Source organism: Passer domesticus, chromosome 2 (assembly GCF_036417665.1).
Source record: "Passer domesticus isolate bPasDom1 chromosome 2, bPasDom1.hap1, whole genome shotgun sequence".
Taxonomy (NCBI): Eukaryota; Metazoa; Chordata; class Aves; order Passeriformes; family Passeridae; genus Passer; species Passer domesticus.
Genome location: NC_087475.1, coordinates 98,464,027 through 98,476,978, shown reverse-complemented (window position 1 = coordinate 98,476,978; position 12,952 = coordinate 98,464,027).

Genomic DNA, 12,952 nt, shown 5'->3' with positions numbered 1-12,952 from the left:
TGGTTTGATAGTATTTTGGCATCTTTTCAGAATGTTTTGATCAGTTTTGGCGGGTTCTAAACTATTTTGTCGGGTTTTTGGAATGTTTCGGTTGGTTTTGATTTGTTTTTATGATGTTTTGGCCGGATTTCAGAATATTTTGGCTGGTTTTTGGAATGTTTCGGTTGGTTTTGATTTGTATTTATGATGTTTTGCCAAGTTTTTTGAATGTTTTGATCAGTTCAGGCTGGTTTTCTAATGTTTTGGCATCTTTTCAGAATGTTTTGATGAGTTTTGCGGGTCTAAATCATTTTGGCGGGTTTTCAGAATGTTTTGGTTGGTTTTGATTTGTTTTTATGATGTTTAGGTGGGTTTTCGGAATGTTTTGGTTGGGTTTTAGAATGTTTTGTATTCTCTTGAGTTGTTTTTATTGTGTTGGCAGTTTCGGAATATTTGGATTCCTTTTGGCGGGTTTTAAAATCTTTATGCGGGTATTTGGAATGTTTTTTAAGGGGTATTCGGAAGGTTTTGATTAGTTTTGACGGGTTTTGAAATATTTTGGCGGGTTTTTAGAAGGTTTAGATTTGTTTTGATTTGTTTTGATTCTGTTTAGCCCAGATTTTGGTGTGTTTGGATTAGCTTTGGTGGGCTTGATCATGTTTTGTCAGGTTTTTTCGAATGTATTGATCACTTCCGTCAGGTTTTCTATTTTGGCGGGTTTGAAAATATTTTTGGATTAGTTTTGGCGGGTTTGAAAATATTTTGGCTTTTTGCGCAGAGATGACGGTGCCGGTTGCGGTGCGCTCCGGGGCGCTCCTTCTGCGGAAAGACGCCTGGCAGCGGCACTTGGGACAACTCCGCGTCTCCATATTCTGCGTTTCTTGCCTTCTGCATCTCAGCAAAATGCTTTCCCACTAGGTCTAGCAAGGAGAAACTGTGGCAGCTGAGTAGATGTAGCCCGGCCCGCCCTTTGAAGTTGACAAGTTCTTGGCATCTCAGAGCCTCAAGGCAAGAGCAAGTTTATCTATGGTAGGCTGGGGCAGAACTAGCAGCAAGCAGAGCAAAGTTGTCCAAGAATAGCTTCCATTGGAATGCTAATGGCAATTGAAGAGGCAGGCCAGTGGCAAGCCACTAGCTTCTAGCAGTTTGAAAGTTGCAGACACAGTGCAGGTGTTGTGCGGCTTCCTTCTTGGCCTCCTAGAAGGTGCCGCACTCTCCGTCTCTTGCTTGCCAATATGTTGCCGTGTTCCTCTTATTTTTTGGTTGGTTTTGAATTGTTTTGATGATGTTTTGGCGGGTTTTCGGAATGTTTTGGTGGTGTTTTAGAATGTTTTGTTTTCTCTTGTGTTGTTTATATTGTGTTGGCAGGTTTTGGAATGTTTGGATTCCTTTTGGCCGGTATTTGGAATATTTTGGCGGGTATTTGGAATGTTTTGGTTTGCTTTCATTTGTTTTGATGATGTTTTGGCAAGTTATTGAAAGTTTCGATCACTTCAGACTGGTTTTCTAGTATTTTGGCATCTTTTCAGAATGTTTTGATCAGTTTTGGCGGGTTCTAAACTATTTTGTCGGGTTTTTGGAATGTTTCGGTTGGTTTTGATTTTTTTTTATGATGTTTAGGTGGGTTTTCGGAATGTTTTGGTTGGGTTTTAGAATGTTTTGTATTCTCTTGAGTTGGTTTTATTGTGTTGGCAGGTTTTGGAATGTTTGGATTCATTTTGGCGGGTTTTAAAATCTTTTGGCGGGTATTTGGAATGTTTTGGCAGGTATTCGGAAGGTTTTGATTAGTTTTGACGGGTTTTGAAATATTTTGGCGGGTTTTTAGAAGGTTTAGATTTGTTTTGATTTGTTTTGATTCTGTTTAGCCCAGTTTTTGGTGTGTTTGGATTAGCTTTGGTGGGCTTGATCATGTTTTGTCAGGTTTTTTCGAATGTATTGATCACTTCTGTCAGGTTTTCTATTTTGGCGGGTTTGAAAATATTTTTGGATTAGTTTTGGCGGGTTTGAAAATATTTAGGCTTTTTGCGCAGAGATGACGGTGCCGGTTGCGGTGCGCTCCGGGGCGCTCCTTCTGCGGAAAGACGCCTGGCAGCGGCACTTGGGACAGCTCCGCGTCTCCGTATTCTGCGTTTCTTGCCTTCTGCATCTCAGCAAAATGCTTTCCCACTAGGTCTAGCAAGGAGAAACTGTGGCAGCTGAGTAGATGTAGCCCGGCCCGCCCTTTGAAGATGACAAGTTCTTGGCATCTCAGAGCCTCAAGGGAAGAGCAAGGTTCTCTATGGTAGGCTGGGGCAGAACTAGCAGCAAGCAGAGCAAAGTTGTCCAAGAATAGCTTCCATTGGAATGCTAATGGCAATTGAAGAGGCAGGCCAGTGGCAAGCCACTAGCTTCTAGCAGTTTGAAAGTTGCAGACACAGTGCAGGTGTTGTGCGGCTTCCTTCTTGGCCTCCTAGAAGGTGCCGCACTCTCCGTCTCTTGCTTGCCAATATGTTGCCGTGTTCCTCTTATTTTTTGGTTGGTTTTGATTTGTTTTTATGATGTTTTGGCGGGTTTTCGGAATGTTTTGGTGGTGTTTTAGAATGTTTTGTTTTCTCTTGTGTTGTTTTTATTGTCTTGGCAGGTTTTGGAATGTTTGCATTCCTTTTGGCGGGTTTTAAAATATTTTGGCGGGTATTTGGAATGTTTTGGTTTGCTTTCATTTGTTTTGATGATGTTTTGGCAAGTTATTGAAAGTTTCGATCACTTCTGACTGGTTTTCTAGTATTTTGGCATCTTTTCAGAATGTTTTGATCAGTTTTGGCGGGTTCTAAACTATTTTGTCGGGTTTTTGGAATGTTTCGGTTGGTTTTGATTTGTTTTTATGATGTTTTGGCCGGATTTCGGAATATTTTGGCTGGTTTTTGGAATGTTTCGGTTGGTTTTGATTTGTTTTTATGATGTTTTGCCAAGTTTTTTGAATGTTTTGATCAGTTCAGGCTGGTTTTCTAATGTTTTGGCATCTTTTCAGAATGTTTTGATGAGTTTTGCGGGTCTAAATCATTTTGGCGGGTTTTCAGAATGTTTCGGTTGGTTTTGATTTGTTTTTATGATGTTTAGGTGGGTTTTCGGAATGTTTTGGTTGGGTTTTAGAATGTTTTGTATTCTCTTGAGTTGTTTTTATTGTGTTGGCAGGTTTTGGAATGTTTGGATTCCTTTTGGCGGGTTTTAAAATCTTTTGGCGGGTATTTGGAATGTTTTTTAATGGGTATTCGGAATGTTTTGATTAGTTTTGACGGGTTTTGAAATATTTTGGCGGGTTTTTAGAAGGTTTAGATTTGTTTTGATTTGTTTTGATTCTGTTTAGCCCAGTTTTTGGTGTGTTTGGATTAGCTTTGGTGGGCTTGATCATGTTTTGTCAGGTTTTTTCGAATGTATTGATCACTTCCGTCCGGTTTTCTATTTTGGCGGGTTTGAAAATATTTTTGGATTAGTTTTGGCGGGTTTGAAAATATTTTGGCTTTTTGCGCAGAGATGACGGTGCCGGTTGCGGTGCGCTCCGGGGCGCTCCTTCTGCGGAAAGACGCCTGGCAGCGGCACTTGGGACAGCTCCGCGTCTCCGTATTGTGCGTTTCTTGCCTTCTGCATCTCAGCAAAATGCTTTCCCACTAGGTCTAGCAAGGAGAAACTGTGGCAGCTGAGTAGATGTAGCCCGGCCCGCCCTTTGAAGTTGACAAGTTCTTGGCATCTCAGAGCCTCAAGGGAAGAGCAAGGTTCTCTATGGTAGGCTGGGGCAGAACTAGCAGCAAGCAGAGCAAAGTTGTCCAAGAATAGCTTCCATTGGAATGCTAATGGCAATTGAAGAGGCAGGCCAGTGGCAAGCCACTAGCTTCTAGCAGTTTGAAAGTTGCAGACACAGTGCAGGTGTTGTGCGGCTTCCTTCTTGGCCTCCTAGAAGGTGCCGCACTCTCCGTCTCTTGCTTGCCAATATGTTGCCGTGTTCCTCTTATTTTTTGGTTGGTTTTGATTTGTTTTTATGATGTTTTGGCGGGTTTTCGGAATGTTTTGGTGGTGTTTTAGAATGTTTTGTTTTCTCTTGTGTTGTTTTTATTGTCTTGGCAGGTTTTGGAATGTTTGCATTCCTTTTGGCGGGTTTTAAAATATTTTGGCGGGTATTTGGAATGTTTTGGTTTGCTTTCATTTGTTTTGATGATGTTTTGGCAAGTTATTGAAAGTTTCGATCACTTCTGACTGGTTTTCTAGTATTTTGGCATCTTTTCAGAATGTTTTGATCAGTTTTGGCGGGTTCTAAACTATTTTGTCGGGTTTTTGGAATGTTTCGGTTGGTTTTGATTTGTTTTTATGATGTTTTGGCCGGATTTCGGAATATTTTGGCTGGTTTTTGGAATGTTTCGGTTGGTTTTGATTTGTTTTTATGATGTTTTGCCAAGTTTTTTGAATGTTTTGATCAGTTCAGGCTGGTTTTCTAATGTTTTGGCATCTTTTCAGAATGTTTTGATGAGTTTTGCGGGTCTAAATCATTTTGGCGGGTTTTCAGAATGTTTCGGTTGGTTTTGATTTGTTTTTATGATGTTTAGGTGGGTTTTCGGAATGTTTTGGTTGGGTTTTAGAATGTTTTGTATTCTCTTGAGTTGTTTTTATTGTGTTGGCAGGTTTTGGAATGTTTGGATTCCTTTTGGCGGGTTTTAAAATCTTTTGGCGGGTATTTGGAATGTTTTTTAATGGGTATTCGGAATGTTTTGATTAGTTTTGACGGGTTTTGAAATATTTTGGCGGGTTTTTAGAAGGTTTAGATTTGTTTTGATTTGTTTTGATTCTGTTTAGCCCAGTTTTTGGTGTGTTTGGATTAGCTTTGGTGGGCTTGATCATGTTTTGTCAGGTTTTTTCGAATGTATTGATCACTTCCGTCCGGTTTTCTATTTTGGCGGGTTTGAAAATATTTTTGGATTAGTTTTGGCGGGTTTGAAAATATTTTGGCTTTTTGCGCAGAGATGACGGTGCCGGTTGCGGTGCGCTCCGGGGCGCTCCTTCTGCGGAAAGACGCCTGGCAGCGGCACTTGGGACAGCTCCGCGTCTCCGTATTGTGCGTTTCTTGCCTTCTGCATCTCAGCAAAATGCTTTCCCACTAGGTCTAGCAAGGAGAAACTGTGGCAGCTGAGTAGATGTAGCCCGGCCCGCCCTTTGAAGTTGACAAGTTCTTGGCATCTCAGAGCCTCAAGGCAAGAGCAAGGTTCTCTATGGTAGGCTGGGGCAGAACTAGCAGCAAGCAGAGCAAAGTTGTCCAAGAATAGCTTCCATTGGAATGCTAATGGCAATTGAAGAGGCAGGCCAGTGGCAAGCCACTAGCTTCTAGCAGTTTGAAAGTTGCAGACACAGTGCAGGTGTTGTGCGGCTTCCTTCTTGGCCTCCTAGAAGGTGCCGCGTTCTCCGTCTCTTGCTTGCCAATATGTTGCCGTGTTCCTCTTATTTTTTGGTTGGTTTTGAATTGTTTTGATGATGTTTTGGCGGGTTTTCGGAATGTTTTGGTGGTGTTTTAGAATGTTTTGTTTTCTCTTGTGTTGTTTATATTGTCTTGGCAGGTTTTGGAATGTTTGGATTCCTTTTGGCGGGTTTTAAAATATTTTGGCGGGTATTTGGAATGTTTTGGTTTGCTTTCATTTGTTTTGATTATGTTTTGGCAAGTTATTGAAAGTTTCGATCACTTCTGACTGGTTTGATAGTATTTTGGCATCTTTTCAGAATGTTTTGATCAGTTTTGGCGGGTTCTAAACTATTTTGTCGGGTTTTTGGAATGTTTCGGTTGGTTTTGATTTGTTTTTATGATGTTTTGGCCGGATTTCAGAATATTTTGGCTGGTTTTTGGAATGTTTCGGTTGGTTTTGATTTGTATTTATGATGTTTTGCCAAGTTTTTTGAATGTTTTGATCAGTTCAGGCTGGTTTTCTAATGTTTTGGCATCTTTTCAGAATGTTTTGATGAGTTTTGCGGGTCTAAATCATTTTGGCGGGTTTTCAGAATGTTTTGGTTGGTTTTGATTTGTTTTTATGATGTTTAGGTGGGTTTTCGGAATGTTTTGGTTGGGTTTTAGAATGTTTTGTATTCTCTTGAGTTGTTTTTATTGTGTTGGCAGTTTCGGAATATTTGGATTCCTTTTGGCGGGTTTTAAAATCTTTATGCGGGTATTTGGAATGTTTTTTAAGGGGTATTCGGAAGGTTTTGATTAGTTTTGACGGGTTTTGAAATATTTTGGCGGGTTTTTAGAAGGTTTAGATTTGTTTTGATTTGTTTTGATTCTGTTTAGCCCAGATTTTGGTGTGTTTGGATTAGCTTTGGTGGGCTTGATCATGTTTTGTCAGGTTTTTTCGAATGTATTGATCACTTCCGTCAGGTTTTCTATTTTGGCGGGTTTGAAAATATTTTTGGATTAGTTTTGGCGGGTTTGAAAATATTTTGGCTTTTTGCGCAGAGATGACGGTGCCGGTTGCGGTGCGCTCCGGGGCGCTCCTTCTGCGGAAAGACGCCTGGCAGCGGCACTTGGGACAACTCCGCGTCTCCATATTCTGCGTTTCTTGCCTTCTGCATCTCAGCAAAATGCTTTCCCACTAGGTCTAGCAAGGAGAAACTGTGGCAGCTGAGTAGATGTAGCCCGGCCCGCCCTTTGAAGTTGACAAGTTCTTGGCATCTCAGAGCCTCAAGGCAAGAGCAAGTTTATCTATGGTAGGCTGGGGCAGAACTAGCAGCAAGCAGAGCAAAGTTGTCCAAGAATAGCTTCCATTGGAATGCTAATGGCAATTGAAGAGGCAGGCCAGTGGCAAGCCACTAGCTTCTAGCAGTTTGAAAGTTGCAGACACAGTGCAGGTGTTGTGCGGCTTCCTTCTTGGCCTCCTAGAAGGTGCCGCACTCTCCGTCTCTTGCTTGCCAATATGTTGCCGTGTTCCTCTTATTTTTTGGTTGGTTTTGAATTGTTTTGATGATGTTTTGGCGGGTTTTCGGAATGTTTTGGTGGTGTTTTAGAATGTTTTGTTTTCTCTTGTGTTGTTTATATTGTGTTGGCAGGTTTTGGAATGTTTGGATTCCTTTTGGCCGGTATTTGGAATATTTTGGCGGGTATTTGGAATGTTTTGGTTTGCTTTCATTTGTTTTGATGATGTTTTGGCAAGTTATTGAAAGTTTCGATCACTTCAGACTGGTTTTCTAGTATTTTGGCATCTTTTCAGAATGTTTTGATCAGTTTTGGCGGGTTCTAAACTATTTTGTCGGGTTTTTGGAATGTTTCGGTTGGTTTTGATTTTTTTTTATGATGTTTAGGTGGGTTTTCGGAATGTTTTGGTTGGGTTTTAGAATGTTTTGTATTCTCTTGAGTTGGTTTTATTGTGTTGGCAGGTTTTGGAATGTTTGGATTCATTTTGGCGGGTTTTAAAATCTTTTGGCGGGTATTTGGAATGTTTTGGCAGGTATTCGGAAGGTTTTGATTAGTTTTGACGGGTTTTGAAATATTTTGGCGGGTTTTTAGAAGGTTTAGATTTGTTTTGATTTGTTTTGATTCTGTTTAGCCCAGTTTTTGGTGTGTTTGGATTAGCTTTGGTGGGCTTGATCATGTTTTGTCAGGTTTTTTCGAATGTATTGATCACTTCTGTCAGGTTTTCTATTTTGGCGGGTTTGAAAATATTTTTGGATTAGTTTTGGCGGGTTTGAAAATATTTAGGCTTTTTGCGCAGAGATGACGGTGCCGGTTGCGGTGCGCTCCGGGGCGCTCCTTCTGCGGAAAGACGCCTGGCAGCGGCACTTGGGACAGCTCCGCGTCTCCGTATTCTGCGTTTCTTGCCTTCTGCATCTCAGCAAAATGCTTTCCCACTAGGTCTAGCAAGGAGAAACTGTGGCAGCTGAGTAGATGTAGCCCGGCCCGCCCTTTGAAGATGACAAGTTCTTGGCATCTCAGAGCCTCAAGGGAAGAGCAAGGTTCTCTATGGTAGGCTGGGGCAGAACTAGCAGCAAGCAGAGCAAAGTTGTCCAAGAATAGCTTCCATTGGAATGCTAATGGCAATTGAAGAGGCAGGCCAGTGGCAAGCCACTAGCTTCTAGCAGTTTGAAAGTTGCAGACACAGTGCAGGTGTTGTGCGGCTTCCTTCTTGGCCTCCTAGAAGGTGCCGCACTCTCCGTCTCTTGCTTGCCAATATGTTGCCGTGTTCCTCTTATTTTTTGGTTGGTTTTGATTTGTTTTTATGATGTTTTGGCGGGTTTTCGGAATGTTTTGGTGGTGTTTTAGAATGTTTTGTTTTCTCTTGTGTTGTTTTTATTGTCTTGGCAGGTTTTGGAATGTTTGCATTCCTTTTGGCGGGTTTTAAAATATTTTGGCGGGTATTTGGAATGTTTTGGTTTGCTTTCATTTGTTTTGATGATGTTTTGGCAAGTTATTGAAAGTTTCGATCACTTCTGACTGGTTTTCTAGTATTTTGGCATCTTTTCAGAATGTTTTGATCAGTTTTGGCGGGTTCTAAACTATTTTGTCGGGTTTTTGGAATGTTTCGGTTGGTTTTGATTTGTTTTTATGATGTTTTGGCCGGATTTCGGAATATTTTGGCTGGTTTTTGGAATGTTTCGGTTGGTTTTGATTTGTTTTTATGATGTTTTGCCAAGTTTTTTGAATGTTTTGATCAGTTCAGGCTGGTTTTCTAATGTTTTGGCATCTTTTCAGAATGTTTTGATGAGTTTTGCGGGTCTAAATCATTTTGGCGGGTTTTCAGAATGTTTCGGTTGGTTTTGATTTGTTTTTATGATGTTTAGGTGGGTTTTCGGAATGTTTTGGTTGGGTTTTAGAATGTTTTGTATTCTCTTGAGTTGTTTTTATTGTGTTGGCAGGTTTTGGAATGTTTGGATTCCTTTTGGCGGGTTTTAAAATCTTTTGGCGGGTATTTGGAATGTTTTTTAATGGGTATTCGGAATGTTTTGATTAGTTTTGACGGGTTTTGAAATATTTTGGCGGGTTTTTAGAAGGTTTAGATTTGTTTTGATTTGTTTTGATTCTGTTTAGCCCAGTTTTTGGTGTGTTTGGATTAGCTTTGGTGGGCTTGATCATGTTTTGTCAGGTTTTTTCGAATGTATTGATCACTTCCGTCCGGTTTTCTATTTTGGCGGGTTTGAAAATATTTTTGGATTAGTTTTGGCGGGTTTGAAAATATTTTGGCTTTTTGCGCAGAGATGACGGTGCCGGTTGCGGTGCGCTCCGGGGCGCTCCTTCTGCGGAAAGACGCCTGGCAGCGGCACTTGGGACAGCTCCGCGTCTCCGTATTGTGCGTTTCTTGCCTTCTGCATCTCAGCAAAATGCTTTCCCACTAGGTCTAGCAAGGAGAAACTGTGGCAGCTGAGTAGATGTAGCCCGGCCCGCCCTTTGAAGTTGACAAGTTCTTGGCATCTCAGAGCCTCAAGGCAAGAGCAAGGTTCTCTATGGTAGGCTGGGGCAGAACTAGCAGCAAGCAGAGCAAAGTTGTCCAAGAATAGCTTCCATTGGAATGCTAATGGCAATTGAAGAGGCAGGCCAGTGGCAAGCCACTAGCTTCTAGCAGTTTGAAAGTTGCAGACACAGTGCAGGTGTTGTGCGGCTTCCTTCTTGGCCTCCTAGAAGGTGCCGCACTCTCCGTCTCTTGCTTGCCAATATGTTGCCGTGTTCCTCTTATTTTTTGGTTGGTTTTGATTTGTTTTTATGATGTTTTGGCGGGTTTTCGGAATGTTTTGGTGGTGTTTTAGAATGTTTTGTTTTCTCTTGTGTTGTTTTTATTGTCTTGGCAGGTTTTGGAATGTTTGCATTCCTTTTGGCGGGTTTTAAAATATTTTGGCGGGTATTTGGAATGTTTTGGTTTGCTTTCATTTGTTTTGATGATGTTTTGGCAAGTTATTGAAAGTTTCGATCACTTCTGACTGGTTTTCTAGTATTTTGGCATCTTTTCAGAATGTTTTGATCAGTTTTGGCGGGTTCTAAACTATTTTGTCGGGTTTTTGGAATGTTTCGGTTGGTTTTGATTTGTTTTTATGATGTTTTGGCCGGATTTCGGAATATTTTGGCTGGTTTTTGGAATGTTTCGGTTGGTTTTGATTTGTTTTTATGATGTTTTGCCAAGTTTTTTGAATGTTTTGATCAGTTCAGGCTGGTTTTCTAATGTTTTGGCATCTTTTCAGAATGTTTTGATGAGTTTTGCGGGTCTAAATCATTTTGGCGGGTTTTCAGAATGTTTCGGTTGGTTTTGATTTGTTTTTATGATGTTTAGGTGGGTTTTCGGAATGTTTTGGTTGGGTTTTAGAATGTTTTGTATTCTCTTGAGTTGTTTTTATTGTGTTGGCAGGTTTTGGAATGTTTGGATTCCTTTTGGCGGGTTTTAAAATCTTTTGGCGGGTATTTGGAATGTTTTTTAATGGGTATTCGGAATGTTTTGATTAGTTTTGACGGGTTTTGAAATATTTTGGCGGGTTTTTAGAAGGTTTAGATTTGTTTTGATTTGTTTTGATTCTGTTTAGCCCAGTTTTTGGTGTGTTTGGATTAGCTTTGGTGGGCTTGATCATGTTTTGTCAGGTTTTTTCGAATGTATTGATCACTTCCGTCCGGTTTTCTATTTTGGCGGGTTTGAAAATATTTTTGGATTAGTTTTGGCGGGTTTGAAAATATTTTGGCTTTTTGCGCAGAGATGACGGTGCCGGTTGCGGTGCGCTCCGGGGCGCTCCTTCTGCGGAAAGACGCCTGGCAGCGGCACTTGGGACAGCTCCGCGTCTCCGTATTGTGCGTTTCTTGCCTTCTGCATCTCAGCAAAATGCTTTCCCACTAGGTCTAGCAAGGAGAAACTGTGGCAGCTGAGTAGATGTAGCCCGGCCCGCCCTTTGAAGTTGACAAGTTCTTGGCATCTCAGAGCCTCAAGGCAAGAGCAAGGTTCTCTATGGTAGGCTGGGGCAGAACTAGCAGCAAGCAGAGCAAAGTTGTCCAAGAATAGCTTCCATTGGAATGCTAATGGCAATTGAAGAGGCAGGCCAGTGGCAAGCCACTAGCTTCTAGCAGTTTGAAAGTTGCAGACACAGTGCAGGTGTTGTGCGGCTTCCTTCTTGGCCTCCTAGAAGGTGCCGCGTTCTCCGTCTCTTGCTTGCCAATATGTTGCCGTGTTCCTCTTATTTTTTGGTTGGTTTTGAATTGTTTTGATGATGTTTTGGCGGGTTTTCGGAATGTTTTGGTGGTGTTTTAGAATGTTTTGTTTTCTCTTGTGTTGTTTATATTGTCTTGGCAGGTTTTGGAATGTTTGGATTCCTTTTGGCGGGTTTTAAAATATTTTGGCGGGTATTTGGAATGTTTTGGTTTGCTTTCATTTGTTTTGATTATGTTTTGGCAAGTTATTGAAAGTTTCGATCACTTCTGACTGGTTTGATAGTATTTTGGCATCTTTTCAGAATGTTTTGATCAGTTTTGGCGGGTTCTAAACTATTTTGTCGGGTTTTTGGAATGTTTCGGTTGGTTTTGATTTGTTTTTATGATGTTTTGGCCGGATTTCAGAATATTTTGGCTGGTTTTTGGAATGTTTCGGTTGGTTTTGATTTGTATTTATGATGTTTTGCCAAGTTTTTTGAATGTTTTGATCAGTTCAGGCTGGTTTTCTAATGTTTTGGCATCTTTTCAGAATGTTTTGATGAGTTTTGCGGGTCTAAATCATTTTGGCGGGTTTTCAGAATGTTTTGGTTGGTTTTGATTTGTTTTTATGATGTTTAGGTGGGTTTTCGGAATGTTTTGGTTGGGTTTTAGAATGTTTTGTATTCTCTTGAGTTGTTTTTATTGTGTTGGCAGTTTCGGAATGTTTGGATTTATTTTGGCGGGTTTTAAAATCTTTATGCGGGTATTTGGAATGTTTTTTAATGGGTATTCGGAAGGTTTTGATTAGTTTTGACGGGTTTTGAAATATTTTGGCGGGTTTTTAGAAGGTTTAGATTTGTTTTGATTTGTTTTGATTCTGTTTAGCCCAGTTTTTGGTGTGTTTGGATTAGCTTTGGTGGGCTTTATCATGTTTTGTCAGGTTTTTTCGAATGTATTGATCACTTCTGTCCGGTTTTCTATTTTGGCGGGTTTGAAAATATTTAGGCTTTTTGCGCAGAGATGACGGTGCCGGTTGCGGTGCGCTCCGGGGCGCTCCTTCTGCGGAAAGACGCCTGGCAGCGGCACTTGGGACAGCTCCGCGTCTCCGTATTCTGCGTTTCTTGCCTTCTGCATCTCAGCAAAATGCTTTCCCACTAGGTCTAGCAAGGAGAAACTGTGGCAGCTGAGTAGATGTAGCCCGGCCCGCCCTTTGAAGATGACAAGTTCTTGGCATCTCAGAGCCTCAAGGCAAGAGCAAGGTTCTCTATGGTAGGCTGGGGCAGAACTAGCAGCAAGCAGAGCAAAGTTGTCCAAGAATAGCTTCCATTGGAATGCTAATGGCAATTGAAGAGGCAGGCCAGTGGCAAGCCACTAGCTTCTAGCAGTTTGAAAGTTGCAGACACAGTGCAGGTGTTGTGCGGCTTCCTTCTTGGCCTCCTAGAAGGTGCCGCACTCTCCGTCTCTTGCTTGCCAATATGTTGCCGTGTTCCTCTTATTTTTTGGTTGGTTTTGATTTGTTTTTATGATGTTTTGGCGGGTTTTCGGAATGTTTTGGTGGTGTTTTAGAATGTTTTGTTTTCTCTTGTGTTGTTTTTATTGTCTTGGCAGGTTTTGGAATGTTTGCATTCCTTTTGGCGGGTTTTAAAATATTTTGGCGGGTATTTGGAATGTTTTGGTTTGCTTTCATTTGTTTTGATGATGTTTTGGCAAGTTATTGAAAGTTTCGATCACTTCTGACTGGTTTTCTAGTATTTTGGCATCTTTTCAGAATGTTTTGATCAGTTTTGGCGGGTTCTAAACTATTTTGTCGGGTTTTTGGAATGTTTCGGTTGGTTTTGATTTGTTTTTATGATGTTTTGGCCGGATTTCGGAATA